The sequence below is a fragment of the Frankliniella occidentalis genome, unplaced genomic scaffold, assembly GCF_000697945.3.
Source record: "Frankliniella occidentalis isolate FOCC.00 unplaced genomic scaffold, Focc_3.1 Scaffold76, whole genome shotgun sequence".
In the NCBI taxonomy this organism is placed as follows: Eukaryota; Metazoa; Arthropoda; class Insecta; order Thysanoptera; family Thripidae; genus Frankliniella; species Frankliniella occidentalis.
The window spans coordinates 239,283-245,124 of NW_026267206.1; positions in this window are offsets into that span (position 1 = coordinate 239,283).

A 5,842-nucleotide genomic window follows, 5' to 3' on the forward strand; every position below is an offset into this window, starting at 1 on the left:
CCCCTGCTCCGCCCGATGTTCTATCGTGCGATGAAACTCTCTTAGTTGCCATTGATGTGCTGATGACGGAGACGTTCCCGCGGCGCGGGTGAGACCTTAGGACCGAAATTGAAAGTTCAAAACTAAAAACACTAGGAAGTCGGGCTCGTCGGAGGCGAGTCATGGTTTCCCGCGGGACCCGTCTTCCAAGTTTGCGGGGATTTTTTTAAAAAAAATGAATAAAAAAATAAAAACGAGACGAAAGACTGTCTGTTGTGGGGCTGGGCCCCGGCGGGCCCGACGGGCTCCAGTCGTTGTTGTTGTTGCTGCTGCAAGTCGTGGGGGAAACGTTCCAGGTCATACGCTTCCAATACGTGGGCTGCTGGGCGGGCCCAGTGGCCGGGGACCTGTTCCTTGTGTAACAGGCGCGCCCAGCACCGCCAGCTGGGACCCGCCCGGCGCACCGGACTGGGGCCCCGAGCCGGAGTTCCCCGGAGGGGTTTATTTAAACTGTGATGTTTCGGATCCGTGAGTGTCGGTCCCAAATATCTCGTACTGTATTAATGTTATTAATGTCTCAAAAGTACCTAGTGTGTACGCACAGTCACGTCGCCAAGACAAACCGTTTAAACAGTGAGAGTTGTTTTTTTTTATATTAAAAAAATGAGTGCTTGTAAAAAAAAAGATTAAAAAAATCTAAAAAATTGACGGTGTGCGTTTAACTATTTTTCCCGAGGGTTCATATGATAAGATGAAGAGAAAAAGAGACTCAGACACAAGGTGAACACATGCAACAAATAGCGCCTCGACTCTGCGCATGTCCGATCGATGCCGATGCTGCCCCTGAGAGAATATTAAATTCGCTGCCCCCTTTATTGTCCCCTCGTCCACCCCCTCTCTCTCTCTCTCTCTCTCTCTCTCTCTCTCTCTCTCTCTCTCTCTCTCTCTCTCTCTCGCTCGCTCGCACACGACACGAACTCGCGCTTGGCCGCTCGCTCACTACGGAGCCCCATCTTCCCCAGGAAGGGGGCGAAATCCACTCGGTCCGGACTTGGCAAGAGTTCCGGGCTAGTTCCGAGCGGGTCCTCCATTAGAGTCAAAATAACATCAGCCAAGCGACAAAACATTTTTTTAAAAAGGGAAAAAATAGAAGAAAGGGGTGGCAGCGCGGTACTGTATAGCATAACAGGGAAATAACGCTGCGCGGAAGTCATAATACTTGAGTAATTTATTCACATCCGCCTGTGTGCGCATGCTAATGTGTCACAGTAAACTTGACGCCCGCTATCAGTAAAACTGGTTGTGGCCATCGAGGGGTCAACATCAGAAACGGTTCGTACCCATAATTGGAGAGCATGCGAGAGTGTTTAGCAAAGATTGAAGAAAGTCATCGGAAGACGTCGTAGTATCGAGTCGTCTCATAGGACTTCGTGGATTCCTGAAAGTGACGCGTGCGAATCGCCGAAGGTTAGAAACAAAGTCAATTTTATTGAAATGGCAAAAATAGCACGCAGTCGCCGCCGGACCACTTTATAGTGCTGGCCGCCGCAATGGCAAACACGTTTTGCCACTTTTTTTCTGCACCGAATTGGCGCCAGTTCTCTCCGCCTGACTGCCAGCGCGCGGGGTAGCGTTCGGAAATATGTAGACGGGCCTTGTTTCCCGAGCGGATGAAAAAAAAAGTCGCCGTAGCAGAGTGTGGAGAGATTTTAATACCGAGAGCGGTCCAAATGGCGACTTTATTGTCTGCCAGCAGCCAGTCCCTCATTACACTACGCCATCGATATACATAATACAGAACAATAAAACTACTACATTCATATCGCCGCACTTATCCAAACGCCATCTATGTCTTTGGTCCTTATTTCAGTCTCTCTCTTTCCCTCTCTCCCTCCCCCTCTCTCTCTCTCTCTCTCTCTCTCTCTCTCTCTCTCTCTCTCTCTTTGTCGAAATTTCTCATGACGTGTGGAGTTGTCGTTCCCGGAGGCTGGCGTCGGGAGGCGACATTCGCGTGTGGCTTCCGCCTCACGGCAGGTATGGCGCTTCACCTTCATATCGGGAATGAGAAATTTATCGTCGCGCAAAGCCTCTGATGATTGACTCACGTGTTATGACTCTTCGCACCGCCGTCCTTCGGGTTCAACTCTTGTGACAGCGTGATAGTGTACGGGGTGTCCTATAGCAGGCTCGGCCGCACTATTTTTAGGTTAAACTTTAACTGTACATACCACTGTGAAGAATATCGTCGTAAATTTACAATTTTTTTGTAAACTCGACTTAAAATTTAAGTTGTAAATTTACGAGAGCACATGTTTTTACTCGCCAATGGATTCTTCGGCGATGCGTAGTGCATGTATTCTTACGATATTACAAATTGTAAACTTCCTTCAATGAAAATTTGCCTGCAAACCTTTCTACTATTTTTCACAGTGACCGCGCGTATGAGCAGAGTGGGCACACTTTTATCTGATGGATGGGCTTTGCCTGCCGTCGGTCACCGTGGCCACTTTACCACTCCTTATGGCTTATAAAGGATCATCCAGAAAGTACGTTCGATCCACTCAGATTCATTCGGCAAAAATATACGGCAAACTCAGCGCCTGCGAGAATCGCGGTAGGCCACCGCACCACACGCATGCATGCTGTTCAGGAGAGGTGTTGCCTGCCTACCAGGCGCTAGGAAAGCTCGTAGTGCCTGAACTACTTTTGCAGGTTCGTAAACGGCGAATGACAGCGAGAAACAACAACACTGCGACACCGTGTGCGATTCTAAATAGCAATATGTAGTTGGCCGCACTACTTCCGACCTCCTGTTGTACTCATTCTGATATGATTCGGCGAGGGCAAGAGCACGCGCGAACACCTAGGACGCTCTACTACAACAGGCCCCCCCTCCCCCCTCCTCCCCAGCCGCCTCGGGGCGCCCGAAGCCGATTGGGGGGCCTGGAATGCGGAACATTTTGCTCTTGGAGTCCAAAACATCTGTTGGCGTGGAGCATCGGCCCGTCACCAGCCAATCACAGCCTTTTAAACTAGTCACGTGAGGCCTTTGGGCTGGGCGGGCCGGTCACATCGGCGTGTGAATCACGTCCTAGCAGGCGATCTCTATGTTTAACTGTAATCAGGCGAGACTCGGCGACAGGAAAACGACGATTAAACGACGTCGTGTCTAACATAGCAGGCCATTCAAACGCGCTTGCTCTGCACTCTGCATAGCGAAAGAATAAAAAGGGAGAATAATCTGTAAAACAAATCTACGATTCAACAACAGGTTCGACCCATTAATTAAAAATAAGGTGCAGAGCTCATAAATCTTGACTGTTAAGTGTTGGATGAGCGACATGAAACATCAGTTTAAAACCGTTATTTTTCAGTACGGCTTCGATTTCTACAATTGTGACTAGTATTTTATTTTACAGTCGTATACGAGGCATTTTTACGATGTCAAGTTTCCTCCTTCGTTATGTTTTGTCGGTGAAAAGAGGAGTGGAATTACTTTTATAATGCTTCCTTCCTGCACCGAGCGCACGGGGGTCACGACCCGCAGGGTATGGTGCGGCAGGATAAGGCGTCGCCTATAAGGATGGCGCCCCGGACAAGCAAGGCATACCAACGCCGCTCTGCGCCACTGCACACGGCATTTAAATATTGTCATGTTGGCTCGCGTGGCGCGCCTTTTTTCGGATGGCGGCGGTATGGGAGGACGGAAAGGGGATGGATAAGTCACTGGTGAAAAGTGAAAAAGTGAAAAGGGCGTAAGTCCAATAATGGGAAGTCCGAGGACTTACGCCCGTTTCACTTTTCACCAGTAAAGTGTCTCATGCGCGTTCGCCGTATTCTCACTTTGTCGTCTGCTTCACACTGCTGCGTGATGCTTGCCTGCATCGCCTACCCCTCAGCTCGGCAGTCCCCCGCGGGACAAAAGCGTGAGCAGAGCTCCGCTGAGCCGCCGGACCCTCTCCGTGTTATTCATTCCTTTTGTAGCGCCGTCCCGTCCAGCACGTGGCGCCCCGCCAGCCCCGCCCCAAACGGCCTACGTGGATACCCCTTCCTCTTCCTCCCCCTCCCTCCTGCTCCTCCCCCTCCTCCTCCTCCTCTTCCTCCTCCTGTTCCACCACCTCAACCCCCTCCCCCTTTATCATAAGTCTCCTGCCTCGTTCCTCGTTCTCCCGGTGGTTGTTTTTGTCCACAAGTTTCGCACAGACTCCCCGGCCGCCCCCCACCCCGCCCCGCACCGCCCACCCTCTTCACCTCTGAAGATGAGCGGTGCGTTCCCGTAGATATGAGGCTCGTTTTGTTGCACTGAAACCCTCTCAGTTTAAAGTGGATGGTGGCTCAAAACTTGGCTGGAAAGACTTGTATCAGCATTATAAGAAACATTCGCCAGCCCATTTTTTCCGGTCTCTATTAATGGGCCGGGCTGCAAAGCTGTTTAGCTTATTCTTGTTGATCATTTCCTTATATCGTAATTCGGGGAACCCGCTGAGGGGTAGATAACTCCTGAATTAGGCCTAGGTGTACAAATGTCATGAATTGGATTTGAATTGGCTTGAATTTGAATTGGACTGAATTGGTTGAATTGTTTTTGAATTGGACTGAATTATTGCGATTTTCTTTTACTGAATTGGCGTGAATTCGCTTATTGAATTGGCTTAAAATGAATGTAAATTGTCTTGAATTGGACTGAATTAATTGAGTTATTTTTGAATTGTCTTAAATTATTTCTGAATTGTGTTGAATTAAATTGAATTGGTTTGAATTAGTTTGAATTGGGCTGAATTAGGGGTGTTTAGCAGGGGAGTTATCCACCCCTCGGAACTCGCGATGATTTAGTGCTGGAGAGTTTTCAAGAACAATTTTTTTAAGTGAACAGATGGGAGTGTACATGGCGAGGGAGGAGGAAGGAAACGAAAACGAAGACGACAATAAACTAAGCCATGGCACGAGACAAGAGTATTTGTCTGGCGCCGTGTCTCAATCCTAGGCGGAAACATCAAAGCAGGGCAAAGTGGCGCTGGCGCTGCGCGGGGCTGGGCAACCCGGGACGAGGAGGCGCGCTCCCTGCGCGAGCTTCTTCTGGGACCCGGCGGCGCTGTTCTCCTGATAAAGGTAATGACAAGGACGGGGTCGGACGAAATTGGTGATTTGATCAGCCTGGACCTAGGACGCCCCGCGCACCGCCACGTCCACACTGCAAAAACGCGAGCGAACAGCACGGATAAGGTTAAAAAGACACGAGCAGGCTAAACTAATTTGAGCATTCTTGAAAAATGAACATACTTTTGTGCGACGTATTTAGGTTACTCGGCGTTACCATACTAGATGGCTGCATGTACTATCGCGACGTCAGATCGACCTTAATGTGATTTCTGCGAGACTTTACCTGCGCTGACTTACCACCGGCGCGCGTCGTCGTGTGCCGCTGGCGGAGCATTGCCCCCCCGCCCCCTCTCCGACACCTCCATCCCGCGCCGCCGCCACGCCCCGTCCCGGTCACCAGCCCGTCTTACGTAAGCAGGTCTCGGGTCGTGAACGCTTCACGGATACGCCCAACCTTTGGCACAGAGACTAAAATGTTCGCGTCGTCCGCTTTTGCACGGCGGCGGCGGCGTCTCGCGGCGCGGCTCCCCCCGGCCTGGCCTTTATGGTCCTTTCATTCTCATTACCATTTGCCACATCACTCCGGCCCACATCACGGGTCGTTATCATCGCCACATCACCGCGACCGCCACGGCGGCCTTTCATTTCCGTTATCGCGACGTCAGCACCATTCGGCTCCAAGCACCTCAGAATCGTCGATATTCTCTCACCCCTACTGTTTCACACGCCTGAGGGCTGGCCCGGTGCCGCAAAGGGGGGGGGG